The sequence below is a fragment of the Hippocampus zosterae genome, chromosome 21, assembly GCF_025434085.1.
Source record: "Hippocampus zosterae strain Florida chromosome 21, ASM2543408v3, whole genome shotgun sequence".
In the NCBI taxonomy this organism is placed as follows: Eukaryota; Metazoa; Chordata; class Actinopteri; order Syngnathiformes; family Syngnathidae; genus Hippocampus; species Hippocampus zosterae.
The window spans coordinates 5,230,805-5,247,372 of record NC_067471.1 but is presented as its reverse complement, the minus strand read 5'-3'; the positions used below and the strand labels follow the sequence as shown (position 1 = coordinate 5,247,372).

At 43.1% G+C, this 16,568-nt stretch overlaps 1 protein-coding gene across 3 annotated transcripts in view; it reads right to left on the bottom strand.

The window, feature by feature from the left end:
* The window catches only part of large1 (LARGE xylosyl- and glucuronyltransferase 1), a 107,708-nt gene that overhangs the window by 76,913 nt on the left and 14,227 nt on the right, over positions 1-16,568 (bottom strand). The window contains exon 1 of one of the 3 annotated variants that reach the window (XM_052056127.1): positions 11,808-11,888. The exons of the other annotated variants lie outside the window; for them this stretch is intronic. The gene's annotated coding sequence lies outside the window, so the exon portion shown is untranslated. Of the gene's footprint in view, positions 1-11,807; positions 11,889-16,568 lie in introns of those variants that run through there. 3 annotated transcript variants of the gene reach the window in all.

Here is a 16,568-nt window from a genome sequence, read left to right as displayed (position 1 = left end):
GCCAAAAAAATAAAATTAAAAAATTCACATGCAATATGAAGGAATGAATACATACAGTAAAACTATATCAGATTCATCCCTTTTGCCAGGCCGGAAGGATTGTGACGGGAATTATGAGCCCGTCGGGTGATCTATAGTACAGTAGATGTGCAAATAATCTGGAGCGCATTTTGCTCAGCCAACCCAATTCAACTCCACTCCCATGTCGCCCCGGAGTCATTACATCAGACTCATCTTTCATGGTTTTACAATCCCAGGAGATCTAGCGTCTTGCACTTTAGCCCAGATGACAAGGAGAGGATTTTGGCCATGCACAGACTCCCAGTCTCCAGTCCTGAACACCCGCCGCCACCACCCCTCTCGCTGTTCAAACTGCTTTGAAAACGTGACCACTATCAAATTTGTTGCCATCCTGAGGCTTTCAAAATCATCCATCCGCTACGTGTTTGATCGATTGTGCTACCACGGCTAACCGATGAACAAACGGTTCACTCCGCATGTTTAAAATGACACAAATCGCACTGGAAAAGGCGAGATTCCGTTCAGTCTGCAAGAAACCAATTACAGTCAAGCTGCTCGGAAACACCTCAACGTGTCCCTTAACCGCTATTGTCCTGGGCCTTGCGGTGAGAAACTCATCAAAGTTCAATTCCCATCAAGATCTCGTCAAACCCAATCACCGCATTTCGTCCGTCATAAGTCAAAAGCACATTTCAGCGAACCTCTTTCATGGCGGCCAATTTTATTACCAGTATCGCTGTCGACGAAGGGAAGGAAAGCAGCCATTCTGACGGCTATCATTTTCCCGAAATGACTCATTTCTTCCCTTTAAGTCGAAATTGCCCCGCTTACAAAATTGATGACATTGTCAATCTGAGACGTCGTTTGTGCAAAGCGGTCCACAATTTTATGTCTCGCTCCTAGAAAGTTCTTTTTACTAAATGGCCATCTCGGCTGAATTAAAACTGTACTCAGAAGAAAACCCCGTTCGGTACGGTGCTGCCTTGACTTACGAGTTCAATTCCTCCCGTGACCGTGCTTGTAACTTGAAAAGACCTCAATTCATCTTCCCATCAAAACGAGCAGCGACATGAAAAAAAAGCATCAATGTACATTTTTATGTTTAAAAAAAAAATGAAAATGAAAGTGCACATACATTCGACGCCTGGTGTGTGCACCTCAGCCACCAGAGGGCAGTATAACGCAGATGTACATAATACACAAAGAGTTTTAAAGACACACAGTAAGCAGTATTTTTTTTACTTTTTTAAATATCCAGACCACACGTTGACAGTAGTTTAATGAGTTATCTTCGTACTTCAAACTTCTCATGGTTTATATTCTTTTTTTTTTTACTGACCAATGAAACAAAAATAATTCCATGCGAGATTCAAAGCGTGGTAAACGCACAACGCAGGGAGTCGAATCTCTCTGCGTGCGTTCGAGGCTTTTCAATGGTTTTTTTTTTGGTTTTTTGGGATTGCGCCGCGCTGGAAATCAAACACGAACGTCTGACTTTGCAGTTAGTGCAGCCGCCGTGTGTATTTTTTTGTCTTGATTTGGCTCTCCTTGCTCGCCAGTGCAGAGACTGAGATCAGCACTGACAACACTTGAGTAATGGCACCCTGCTTTGGATGGGAATCTCATAAAGCCTCCGATAGGGCCTTCTATCTCGGCGTAACCAGGATGGATATCTCCCAGAGTGGAATTTAGACAGTTTATTTAGGCTCAAAGGAAAAACACGCTGCTTCTGCCCAACGACGACGCGAAAAAGAGAATGTTTTAATTCCATCTCAGATTCGCGACTTTGGGAAGGAAATGAACATGTCACGAAAGGCATTCCTCGCAACAGTCGAAGTTAGGATGCGGAGTTTTGCTTGCGTTCAGTGTTTGGTTGCTTCAGATTTATGTTTATTAGTTTGAGTATGGTCGATGAGTCCACAGCGTAGGATCTCCACGTTTACACTCATCTATCCTTCCATTTTCCATTTTGTGTGTCCTCATTGGCAGGGCATCTCCAATAATGGTCAATATTAATGGCTCCCAAAACCTGTTGAAAATATCATTGTTGATTTGATTCATCAAATTTGGCTCATGGTAATGGGAAATAATTGATAATATTGTTGTTTGAAACAGTCAACAATTCAATTTACAAGGTAGCTTCCGTCTCTAATAAGTGCCAGAAGAAATCCCGCCCCGCCCACGCAAAACAAACAAACAGTGAAAACCTATTTGCACATTGTGATTTTTGCACATACTTAAAATGCCAGCGGAAAATTTCTCGTCACATTTTCTGAACTCCCGTTCCCAATGTTGTTGCACCGAGGTTGAGTATGGTTGACTCATTCAGTGCCAGCCAATTCTGGACCAAGTCTGAAAAGACGTTTAAACACGTCTTTGGGAGTGAATGAGTTAAGCATGACTGTAAAACCTCGGGTTGACTAACGCTGCCCTGGGGGAGTCAATTATGAGATCTTTTGTTCGATCTCCATCCCTCAGGTAGATTAACAACTATATTGAAAATGAAACATACGAATCCCAGGAAAAGTCCAGAAAAGTTTGTAATCACGTTTAGGAAACATTTTAAGTGATGCCTTTAATGATCGTATCAAACTGATTTGACTTGAGAGACGCGTATGCTAACAACCGCTCCCAGTTTCAAACCCTCCATCTCTAAAAAGCAATTTCTCCAGTTAGTTAGCACGGAAATGTCAACGACTGGGGCTCGTGCCGCTCGTGATTTTGTGCGCGTCCACATCTCCGATTGGAAAGCGAAATGTCAGCCCTGTTCCAAGGATGTCCATCACTGACTCGATCTCCCCTTTCGTGTACACGCCTCGCTAAAGTGGTGAAATGTTTACCGATTGCGGATGGCATTCAGAAAATATCACGCAAAACAGTGAAGTTACGGAATGTGTTTCATAAGGCAAAGACGCGAAAAAAAAAGATACCGCTAATGCGTGATGGCTTAGAAGTGAATTAATTGCAGCAATATGCAGTCAACTGCTAATCTATCCACAAGAAGCTCGATTTTCTTTTTTTAATTAATCTCCAGCCTTTAATTGCCCTCTATGTTATCAGTGTCACGGAAAAGCATTTAAATTAAAAAATATATATAAAAAGATCCTGCTAGCAAGGCGAGACCCATGAAAAACCAAAAAAATAAATAAAAGCGATCATAAAAATCTGCGGAGTTGTTCAATGTCCAAGGACTGTAGTTACATCCCACAGGGGGGAAAAAAAGCTAAATCAATTAATCAAAGAAAAAGAAAAAAAAACATTTTTGGGGGCCAAATTTTATCCTGGATTTTGTACATTGGCTCGTTTTTTTGTACAATTTTTTTTTCCTGAAATCAATGCCTGAATGCGATAGATCAGGTAGCATCGGGCCAGATAAATTGGAGTTAATTGTTGTCATAAGAGCGTCCTTTTATTTTGAAGGCCTGATTTTTTTTTGGCAGGATGCTAATGGCAACGTTTTTGTAAATCAAGCCGTTGTCTGTAAAATGAATATTTTTGGGCGTCCAAAACAGATTATTTAGATTTTTTTTAAACATTCTTTCCATTGGGAAATATTGTTTGGAATTTCGTACAATTTCGGTTTGAATCAGACTGACTGGAACAGATTCATCACAAAATACAGCAATGGTAATTCTTCTGTTCCCCCTTCGAGCGTGATCTTCCGGCAGTCACGGCGGGAAAGCGTCACTGTCGATGTCAGCATGTCGTGAGCAATGCGGCGAAATTAATCGGGCGAGACTCTTGGCAAAGGCATTAATTTATCATGTAAAGGTATAAATTACAAGGGGGGAAAAAAAACAGAGGCACATTAATCTTCATCGGGGCGAAAAAGCCAAATCGGCAGAAAATGAACACGCCCCGACTACTTTGATTTGCTTACATGTGGAGAAGATGAATGGTTGGAGTTCAGTTGTGAGCTTGGCTTGAAGCAAGCACTCTTAGTTTTTTTTTTTTTTTCCGAAAGTGGCTCTCGCGTGTGAAAACTTCATTTTTTTAGTATTAGAAGACAAAAGTATAACAACAATAACTCATCAGACGTAAATGAAACATGTATGACTTCATAATATAAAACAGGAGTATTCGATCCTGTTCCTCAGGGGTCACTGCCGTGCCCGTTGTCCTTCCCTCCTCTGCTGCAACGCACCGCAATCAAACGATCGGGATCACCATCCAGCTTCCGCGGACCTTGCCGATCATCTGAATCGGGTGGCGCTGCAGCAGCAAGGAAAACAGGCAGGACAACAGTCCCTCTGGGAACAAGACTGAAGACCCCGGATATACAACTACGATTTGTCACCAAGATAAAGTGCAATGGCTCCATTTGCTTGTCAAAAAAAAATGGCAACAAAAGGCTTTTGCGCTCAGGGAAAATTTAATCTTTGCAATCACCTTCTTCCCCTGAAACTTTGGCTGATGAAAGCTATTACTCATAATGTAGCTAAAATAGGCCTTCCACAGCCAAACATCTATTAAAGATGAAGTTATGTGGTAAACCGACGCCGCGCTTGTCAAAAAGTTTCAAAGTTGTTGCCGCCTTATTCCTGCGGGAGGTGACAATTCAAGCTCCTTCTTGCTCATCCTGCATTTTTTAAGGCGTGCCAAGCGAAAAGGTTATTGCTAGATAAGAAGGCCAGGAGTCCGAGAAATCAATACGAGTCTTATTATCTTTCTTCTGCAGGGCGGAAAAGAAAAAAAAAAAAACGCACCAAAAGCTGCTTTTCAGTGAAAATGGCAAACACTAATTAAATGCATAATGAATTATGTCATGTCATCTTTAAACCTGTTCATTTTCCTTTTCCTCAGCACGGCTAATTAACTTGATTTTTTCTGTTGGGGGTTAGGGAGGGGGGCGTATTGATCCGCGGGCCAGGGACATTTTTACCGGAGGCGTTTACGACCAAAACAGGTCAATTACAAGCATATGGAGGAATGTGCCACAAAAAGGAGCCATTTTAGGTCATCTTGTGTCGTTATTTGTAAACACCCAAGCGGGACAGAATGCCATTGAGGCAGAAAACATCGTGGGGCAAAATTGTTGTGGGTCAGTTATGGGCCACTGAAAAGCCCCGAAAGCAAGGCTGAAAAGTCTACACCAGCCCGTTTAGGCAGCAAACATTGTGGGAGATGTTCAATTATGTTCCCAAGAATCCCCTCTATCCATATGTAGCTACATTGACTTTTAAATATCGACAGCAGCCCGTCTAGGCATCAAACCATTTTTTAGCACCTGCGACAAGATATTCCCTTAACTTTGCACGAGTAAAAAAAAAAAAAAAAAATGTATTTGTAGGGCGGCCCGGTAGTCCAGTGGTTAGCACGTCGGCTTCACAGTGCAGAGGTACCGGGTTCGATTCCAGCTCCGGCCTCCCTGTGTGGAGTTTGCACGTTCTCCCTGGGCCTGCGTGGGTTTTCTCCGGGTGCTCCGGTTTCCTCCCACATTCCAAAAACATGCGTGGCAGGCTGATTGAACACTCTAAATTGTCCCTAGGTGTGAGTGTGAGTGTGAATGGTTGTTCGTCTCTGTGTGCCCTGCGATTGGCTGGCAACTGATTCAGGGTGTCCCCCGCCTACTGCCCGAAGACAGCTGGGATAGGCTCCAGCACCCCCCGCGACCCTAGTGAGGATCAAGCGGCTCGGAAGATGAATGAATGAATGAATGAATGAATGTATTTGTATTATGTATTTGTGGTCAGGTAATGCCCACTTGCAGCTCGCCGTTGCAATATCAAAGCTGGAAAGGTAAAAAAGGTTGCTGTGTTTATTTTCAAGGTGGCTATTTTCCCCGACAGCCGAAAGCTCCGCCGCAGGTAAGTGGCTACGGTCCAAAAAGCAAGCCGACTTTAACGGCCTTTTGGCTGCACTTCACCGCTCGCGGTAATGGCCGCCCGGCTGTGGGACGGAGTTGCCGCTTATTTTACGCGGGTTGGCCTCTTTTGCTGCTGTGCGCGGTTCAACTGCACAGATGTTAATGAACGACTGCGCTAAGATTCTGGCTGGGCACGTATGCTCCGGGTTCACCTGCAGAATCCACAGTACACGCTTCCAGCGGTGGAGGCTCATAAGGGAAAGTAGCAGTCAATGTTTAACACCACGGACCAATGATACACATGCTCTAATTTAAGGTCGTCAAACCCGCAGCTAACAATTTAGGCTAGCACAGGCGATTGATTGCCTTTGGTCAGTATTTTAGAAAGGATCACGGAAGGTGACATGTTTGAGGTGCTTTCACCGGAAACATGACATCGTGCGGCGGGTCAGATATGGCCCCCGGGCCTTGAGTTTGACACCTGTATTTTAAGTGTTTTTTTGACAAAACTTTGAACTGGGTTGAGCTTTTGGGCCATGATGTCAAAAGTTTGTTTGGCGCGAAAAACACCGGATGTTGATCTGAACGCAAGAGGGTGTGCACACTTGTGCAAACACATGATTTCAAAAATGGGATTTTTGACAGGGGGCGTGTCGACTTTCTATCCGCTTAAACTGCAGGTTCTCAATCCTTTCAAAACTTTCAAATTTACCCCCCCCCCCACCCCCTACCACTCCTGTGTGGCAAATTAGTGTGCCATTTCTGACCCTCCAGCCTTATATTGGACAACCCTGCACAAATTGGGACACCGGTTGTTTTTATGAAGCGACCTGATGCGTGGCATCTACGGCTTCGATTTTTTTTGGGGGGGGGGGGGGGGGAATCGCACAACACCCCGTCTCTCGCGTGATTCGTGTGACAGGACTGGCCGCCGTGCATTTTCATGTCTTATTCAACACTTACCGCTTATATATATGGCCTTTATCAATTATTTACGGGTACACTTCAAATGCTCGCGGGGTAATTAATCAAAAACGTAGCTGACTGCCCTATTTGCAGTTCCATTTGTCTTTTTTTTTTCCTTCTTCTATTTTTCGTATGTTTATAAATGTGGCGGTGGGGGAAATTGAAACGCCGTGCATGCATGAACACATAATGAGTTTGTTTGTTTTATTTTAGATTGCTTTCATCATGGGACGATTAGTATTGATACGGCTGCCCGACCGTTCTCCTCAGACCCCCGCCAGTCAGTCCTCTCTTTGGAGTAAATATTCTACAATGACGATCAGATTGCGTTAAGCTCAGACCGACCCTAATGAGGGGCGAGCGTGACAGAAAATAGGACGGAGCAAAACAAAGGAAAATACAATCAAGGATGCAATTCGCGGCAACTAGCAAACGCGCAGCGGAATGAGTTTTTATCTATTTATTTTACCCGTGCGTGGTGGTCAGCGCGTGGGACGGAAGGCCACCCAAAGCAGGATGGGAGTCAATTATTTTGAGGGAATAATATTAACGAGCTCACAAATGGGGGGGGGCTTTTCAAAATGCCAAGCTCAAAGGCCAAAGAGGCAAAAAAGGGGAACGGAGACCAGAGAAAATGATGTTAAAATGAAAAGGCAAAAGTGCAAATGATGGAGAGAGGTAGAGGGGTGGGGTTGGGGGGGGGCGCTCCTGGAAGCATGATTTCCGACATTGCAAGAATAGGTAGCAGAATGGAATTGTGAATTATTCATTAATTTTTATAAATTTTTGGGGGGAATGTCATTATGACTGGGAAAGCTTTCGTCCTGTGCTAAAAAGTGTTCAATGCGAGTCTATTGTGCAAGTGGGGAAATGCATTCTTATTAGTGAAGAAAAAAAAATAGAGAGAATTTTTCAAGACAACAGATGGTGAGAGTTAATTTAACACTTTTGGCCACACTTTGCATCATTAAAAAAATACTGGTGTGATACGATTGGATCGCTTCGTGGCGCTGGCACATTGTACGCATCGCTTTAATTTGAGTCTCGAATGTGTGGGGGGTTTTTTTCCAACTCAAGTGGAATTTTACCACCCACTCAAAATGTCTACATGGCTGGCAACAAAAGTGAGCACACCCTGAAATGAAAAAAAAATCCTTGAGTTTGCAATAAACTGAATTGGTGCTGCCAAGGGGTTAAATTAGTTGAATGTCAAAAATTTTTTTTTTCAAGAGTCGATTTACCCGATCAAAGTTTTCCGCTCTTTCGCCGTGGCACTCTCTCCTTCTTCGTCTCAGTGTGGCATCACGCAAAGAGTAAATGAGAACGCTTGCAAATGGTTTTCGTTACCGATTCCATTTGTTATGCATGACGGAATCATCCGCAGGCATTTGCTCTCAGTTGCTAACCCACAACACCCGCTGCTAAGACACCTTCTGAAAGTCACGTTTTTGGACGTCTACAGTTGCTATTTCCCCAAGTCTTTTCCTTCAGACACTCGGCACCTAACTGTGGCGAGCGTAATAATCCTCCTCTAATATTGCTTTTGCCTCAGGTTTCATCCTAATTAGCTTAACGTGATCAAGCCAGGCTCCGTGGTGACCCACTTTGGAGGACGATCATTTAGCATCTCTTCGAGGTGTGAGGCGAGGCTTATTTAACAGAATAAGGGGAAGGCGAAACATTCGAAGGGGAAAACGTGTTTCGGGAAGCTCATTTGCTTCTTTGCCTCAGATCCTTTTGCAAGTGAACATTTAAACTATCCAATAATTTTCCGATCTGCTTTTGGTGTGCGTGTCTTAGCCACTAGGGGGCAGGATAGTACACATGTACACAACATAATCCACAAAGAAGACTTTCACCGTGAAGTGACTTCGTCAGCTGTACTATCCATCCATTCATCCATTTTCACATCCGCTTAGCCTCGCAAGGGTCGCGGGGCATGCTGGAGCCTATCCCAGCCATCTTCGGGCAGTAGGCGGGGGACACCCTGAACCGGTCGCCAGCCAATCGCAGGGCACACACACAGACGAACAACCATCCGCGCTCATACTCACACCTACGTAAAATTTAGAGTGTTCAATCGGCCTGCCGTGCATGTTTTTGGAATGTGGGAGGAAACCTGAACACCCGGAGAAAACCCACACAGGTAGTTGACGCGCTAACTACTGGACCACCGGGCAACCTATCCAACAATTTAACATCCTAAAATGGACCATCCGAGTGCACAGCTCGTCGAAAAGTCATTTTATGTTCTTTTTTTTTCTGGTAAGACGAGAAGCAAAGTATTTGCGGCTCGAAAAGCACATGCCGGGGCCCCATTTCTCACCGATGTCTTTGTGAAAGCCAAATAAAATGCAAAACAGAGCCGCAAATGAGTCACGGAGATAAGGCGACGACGCCAAGCTAATTTGTCTCGTTTAAGAGAGAGAGTAATGGATTTTAGGTTGAAGTCCAAGTGGATGGACTGCCAAAGACAGCTGCGACGATTTTCAACAAGGATGAATTACGGTTTCGGGGAAAAAAAAAAAAAAAGAATTGAACGTAGCAAGAAAAGCCCTACAAAAAATACCCAGTTAATATTTCTAGAGAAAATATAATTTTTTTTCGTAGGTCTACTCATGACATGCCAACCAAATTACATGATGTTAAGCAACACTACATTTAAAAAAATTTTTAAAAATCCAATTGTCACATTTAATAGTTAATAGTTCGCCCATTCTTTCAGGATAAACAACTAAGATTAATTTGAACGTGACAAAAAAAAAAGTACGATTTTTCAAGTGATCTCGGCTCGTTCTGTCCAAACATGCTGTACATATGCGACAACGACACACTGTTTCCAGTGAATGAGCCCCTTGGGCCACGTTTTCTCTCAAGACAAATGGCAGGGGAAAACGCTTCTTGACATGCCCCCTCTAGTATAAACAAACCGCTCGTTCATTATTTAAAAACACGTGTATCAGAAAAAAATGTGAGACTTTTTGTGCTGACTCTGCTTCTATTAAAAAGGTTTTCCAGAATGGTAAAAAAAAAAAAAAAAAAAAAGATACACCTTCGTGCCCACAAAAGTGTCGCGGTCTGTTAATTACAGCTCTCAGATGGGTCGGTTGCTTCCTGCTGACAATAGAATCAAACAAACCAAAAAATGGCTTTCAAACGGCAACCTTTTCGTGTGCGGAGTATGTGGAGACCACTGAGTATTTAAAAATCAAATATTTACTGTAGGCTAATTTAAGTAATTATAAAATTACACAAATCAAAAAATAAAAAGTTGTTACAATTCTAACTGGAAGTGCGTGTATATTTTCCGCATGATAAGGCGCTTCGGAGTATAAGCCGCACCTTCAAGGGATGGCTTATTTTAAAACTATCTTCATATATAGGGCGCACCGCATTATAAGGCGCATAGAATCGAAGCTACAGTAGTGGCTGCGGTTGCGTTACGCATCCACTAGATGGAGCTACACTAAAGGGAATACAATACAGCTATATATATATATATTGAGCTTTCACAACCGCTGCAGCTGTAACAAAACGCTTTGCAGAACATTTAAGAATGTTCAAGCGCCCAAGAAATCAGAATAGCGATCCACATGTAGGGTTCATCGGGTGATGCTTCCGGATGCGCCGTATAGAGCGGAAAATACCGTATATGCAATTTATTTGTATTCAAATGGGGAAAGCCCCGATCTATACATGTCAAGTCTCCGCCGTTCCGGATGTCGTTTGTTGTGCTTGAAAGGGATTTGAATCGCGAAAAGGAAGTCAGGGCTCCAACCACGGGCAAAAACGCCTTCTGAAACTCACGAACTGATTCACTCTGCAGGTGATAAAAGTTTTTAAGCCATGGCGGGGTTTTACCACTCCTTGGCTGTGCCATTTCAAATCATTGCGTGCTCAACTGGTCATTTAAATCCAAGGCGAGATGACGATATGATTGGCCGAAGTTTGCATTTGCAAGCGGCACACACCTCGAAGCAATTTGGAACACTAATGGCAGGCCTTTTGCGGCCAATTTAAGTTTTGTTCGCTTAATTAAAATTAAATGGGCGTACAGTAGATCGGCGCGCACTCGAAACCACCTGACTGAGATTGCTTCAACAGCGGATTGGTTTGATAATAAGCGGGCGAAAACTCCGGAACCTTCATTTGCGCTCATGAATATGCATGCAAATGAGGTGGTAATAAATGAAGCACTCAAAGGCGCCGAGGAAACAGTACACACAAGCGCAGAGTTTAAGGAAACCAAATAGAGCAAGTAGGTATTAAGAGCCGCAATTAGTGATGCACCATCTTCACTGAACATACTGCAACGGCTTTTCTTGCTTTTAAATCGTCCCCCCGGAGTTTTCTTGTTGTTTTGACACATTTCTCATTTCAACACCAGGATTAAAAACAATAACAACAGAAATGATGTCCCGAGAAAATGCATCATCGTCGCAGGGCACAAATCAACAAATACTGCAACCGATCCCGGCATAATAATAAACTGTACAAATGTAATACATAGAGCCTGGTTAGTTTAGCTAGTTCCTAGCACTACGGACAGCAAATAGGACTTGCATTAGTAGCTGGTTAGCAGTTCGCACACTTGACGAGACTGAAGAGCGACAAGTGTCCGATAAAGCTGGCTAGTGTCTGTATTCACTATCAAAGAAAAATGTACACGCGAAGCAAGAGCACATAGCTAGCCTGGTTAGCCTAGCTGTCTGAAGATTCCTAGCGCTACAGACAGTATTTACGACTTGTGTTAGTAGCGTCAATTTAGCATTTTCGGTAAGCAAAATTTCACACCTTTGTCATGAAGCTTTATATACTCTTACAAAAAAAAAATCGAGCTGTCAATCAGAAAGAAAAGGTATAAACAACCCTACTGCCGACCCACTTGAGCGTGGCCACATCAACCCTGCCCTATTTCAATCACCTGCAGCTTACCTTCACTGACATGGGTGACAAAACGCAGCGGGCTGGCAGAAGGGGACAAAACACACCATAATAGATTCAGTACACTCACCTCAGGGACAGCTGTGATAAATATAGGGTGGCCCGAAAGCAGCGTGCGGCCAGGATACAGCTCATTCCACACAGCCAAAAGATGCATACCAGGAAATGACTCGCATTGTATATCTCACTGAATGGCTAATGACACGCTGCACACATTGCAGCCACAGTGGGAAGTAACTAATCCATGCCCCGGGAAGGAGATTCAAAATTCTTGAGTACAAAGCTCCCAGTGGAGGTATTCCAAAAGTCCAGGTATCGAAAAAGAAATAGCTCCCTGAAATGGTCACATCTCCAAGTCAGTGTAATTAACTCACTATTTAATGGCGCAGTAAACTGTAACCTCCTGGAAATTACCATGAACAAGTTTCGTTTGAGTAAATTTCCCTGAATGTCGCAGCCTTATTTCCGACTCCTAACGCCATCCGGTGAGGTAGACGGCTCACCGTATTGTGTTATTGCCACTTTCGCAAACTAAAACGGCAGGAGAGCAACATGTTTCCCGTGTCGGTGAGTTCCCCTGCTATCGGGACTCTCCAGGCATCTGGTCTTGGACCCTTTGTGTTTAGCGAATGACACAACTACAGTATGTTGTTTATTCCCCTGATGATTACAGACCCACTTTATTGTTCGGCTCGAATCGATAATTACATTAGCCACAAGCCCCTATTCAATTGAAAAAGAGACAAAAGTGGAGATTATTTACTTGACGACAAAAATGGATTAGCATCACAAGCACCTTGTTTCACAAGCTGTGAAAAACCAAAGAGCCCAAATGCGCAAAAACACCTTCAACTTAATCTACCAAACAGATGTGAGCGCAATTACCACAACTGCATTTTTTTTTCTAATCACAGATAACACCTTAAGACACCACCGATTACATTTTCTCACCATCCGCACTGCTACATATGTGAAATTACATGGAAGAAATTGAGCAAAAACCCTGAAAGTACCTCTAACAGACTTTGAGCAATATTGTTTTATGCCCACCCCTCCACCTGAGAGTGTGCACGTGCCTGCGTGTGAGCAGGCAACACGGTGACTCGCTACGTATCCCATGGCAACGGGCAAGAATGAAAAGCTTTCTTCCCGGCCTGCTCAGATCCTGACAGCCAGGAAGCATCCAATCCATGTACATACAGGCCCTCCCCAACAGCCACACTCACTGCAGGTTGTCGCAAAAACCTGGCGTCGTCATGGCACACAGGAACAGGAACTAATAACCAAGTTGCCTTTGCGTATTTGGAAATACCTTGGTAGTGCATTGTGTAGTCTTGATTAAAACGTCGTCATTAAAACTACTTTTTATGGTAGCTAGCTAGCACCGCTAACGTGTGCTTGCTCAAAAACATTCTATACAGTATATATACATATATACACATACACACATATATATATTTATATATACTTTAGCTAGATTACTTTGTATAGCAGCTAGCTAGCACCGCTAACATGTATGCTTGGTTAAAAAAAAACATTCTGAACGCTTAAATCTCCACTTTGATGAGACAGTCAACATTTGGGGCGTGCTCGGTCGGTAAATAAATCTATGTTTCAAAATGCCAGAGTGCATATAAAAAACAAAAAAAGGTTGAAAAAATACTATTTAGTCGCTGACAGTTGAGTTAGCTCAAGTTTAAGTGGTAGGGGATCTTATATTCAAGGGGGCCCCTTCTCGAGTACATCCTTCTGGAGACATGAACGGTCCACTTGAAGCGCACATCGTTTTTAATTTCGAAAGAATAAATCATCCTCCCGTGGCGCTTCGGCAGCGCGGCGGTTGGAGAGGATTGAGTAAGTGGCTGAGACACTACTAGACAGCGATAAGGCCTTCTTAATAAAAGCAGAGGGTTCAAAAGGGGGTCAATTGCAGTCGCTGCTGCTGAAGCGAAGAGAACTGGGGCGAGCGTTGTTCATTGTCACAACCGGTCAAGCCCATCCGTGTCGTGTTTGGTGGTTCCGAGTGCAAATACCTGCTGTTGCCTGCTCCTGTTTGCTTGACTGCCTAATTTGTAGGTTAACTTCCAGATGTCAGCGTTTCTTTCCCCCCAGAGCAGTTTTGAACAGTTTGTGTGTGTGGTTTTATTTTATTTATTTTCTTACTTAGCCGAAAATAGGTATTGTGCATTTGCATGGTTCAGTAGTTGACCAAACTGTCACTGTGTTGTTGTCTTTGTTTTATACAGATAAGGCATATCGGTAAAATACGGTGACCAACATATCGCTGGATAATTCGATCATATTTATGACACCGTTAGCGAAAGAAAAACTAGACAGCATGGCTTGTGTTATCTCAGAGAATGCTTTTGGTGCTTCTGTTTTGGTTAGCAACAGACAAGCGGTCACTAAAGTTAGCGTGTGACTGCGGAGTTGAACGTATCCTCGTATTTATAAGTAAATGCCAAAGGGAAAGAGGAAACCCCACACCTCCATGACGAGACGCTTCCTTTCGATCTCGGATCTTTCTTTGGTGCATGACCAATAGAAGTTCCCACCGGGGGATTTGGCCGGATTTCGTCTCGCTTTAATGTTCGATTCCATTAATCTCCGAGCTCCTAGATCTATCCGGGAATGTGCCTGGCTCGCTTCGCTGACTCACTTCCGACTCCCCCCTGCCTGCTCCAATTACCGTGAGAGGAGAGAACATCTGCTGTAGCTTTTGCCAACGTTTGTGACCGTAATGGCATCATAGGTACAATTCATGTGCGCTCATTAAAATCCACACCCGATGTCTATTGTCAACAGGAGAGGCTTTCTAGATCCCGGGACGGTTTTATCGGCGGTGAAAGGTGCGTAATGCATCCGTTTCCATAAGACAATGTGATGACAAAGCTTTAACAGTTCCAAAAAAAGAAATCCGCCATTTTATAGAGCGCTTATCCCGTTCATCGTTGCGGGTAGTTGCAGAGAGTGCAATCCTTTTACATCCTTGTGGTCTTTTTTGGCAACTTGAGGACTCGCAGGGACTACGACATTTAATTAGGTTCTCTGAGACTCAAATTAGAAATTCAGTTCGACTAGACAACTGGGTCATAAGGAAGCGAGTTCAGAGAAGAAGCGGATAAATGTTCTGAACTCCTTTTTATGAAGCGTTAGGGGGATTTGTTGATCTCTGCCCCTCTCACAGAGGATTTGATTGGGGTAGAATATTTTTTTTCCCCCTCCCATCAGTCATCATAAGCATTTTTCATAATTGTATTCGTTTTTTTCATTAGTTTGATGCGAGAGAGTTTCCACTTGGAAACTTTTACAAGCACGAGTAGCGGCGCATCGTTTTTCTACGTCGCCAGTTCTCAATCACAAGTCATCTGGTTTTTGTTAAATATAAAAATACATTTGAAGACTGCAGAGAGGAGGGGGAAAAAAAGCGTTCCAGGGCTTTTATCTCGCATTTCGTGGCACAATTCAATGATGGTAAATGCCATTTATTAAAATGTCAATAACGTGAATCAATGAGTTCAAATTAGGTAAAGCAATAACATCAAACTAATTGAAATGTGAATCAATTCGGTCCCCGTCAGCCTCGTATTTATTTAAACATGTTGATGGATTTATTTATTCGTGGACAAACATAGGACATCTAAGCCTCTAACTCGCATTCTGTGAGTCATGGAAATTATGTAAATGCGGACATTTAAATTTCAATAAAATAATTACAATGTGTGGCAATTAATTTAAACAGGAATTTCTGATGAACATGTCCATTCGATAACTCGGAGGAAATGAAAAAGTTTGGTAAAAAAAAAAAGTCAATTTTTAATTAATTTGAAGAAAAAAGATGATTGGAAAGCAGGCGCATGTATCTCAGGATTACTTAATTATAAAACCACAATCACGATTTTACAATGTTTCTTTTTGGAAATTGTTTTTAACGACTAATTTGCACATTATTGATTACTTTTGTCATATAAAACATTTAAAATGTAAAAAAAAAAACAGCTCAAAAAGGTTTTCTGAACAGGTTTTAATTTAAATAGTGCCATTTATTTTTTTTTAAATCAAAATGTGCAATGAACCTTCATGTAAAAGGCAATGAACAACAAAGCATGACACTTTTGTTACATTTTGCACTTCGGCCGCGGCTTTCCCACTACACAAACAAAAAAAGGGAGGCGGGGCATCCACTACACTGTGCACTGTGCATGCTGGGATTGGTCGGTCGGTTGCACGTCAGTCGCGTGCCGCGAACGCACACGTTTATTTTAGTATTGGCTGCATTTTATTCCGTTTTAGTCGACAGCAGATGGGACGAGGTCTTTGAGTCGGCCGATGGACTGGTCACGAGCCAATCACAGGGCACAGAATTGTGAGGCAGGCGCGCGAGCCCATCCGTCGCCGTGCTTGCCAAGGAAATAATGTATGAGTTGATCATGAATATGCCACATTTGATTTCAAAAACATGAAGAAGGGGGTGAAAAGCAGGCCAGGCATCGGGGGACGGCAAAGCAGAGACCAGATGAAGACCATTGATATTTATGGATTTATTTCGGAAGGTGTATTCTAGGCTCCCTCTAGTGGTAATCAGTGTGTGGCATGTGGATCTCGGATGGTATCTTAAAACGAAATGCACGTCACTTAAGGACAAACTGGTGGATCTTATTTATTATAGCCTCAGTCATGCAAGTCATTCTTGAAGGAGGATAAAGAATATATGCCTGTGAGTATGTCGATGGTTTTGTGCGTCGCACAGCTCTTATTTCATTCTCAATGTTAGCATTTGGGGCGAAGCCCGTCTATCATCAGTCATATCTGTGGAGATACAATCGTGGCC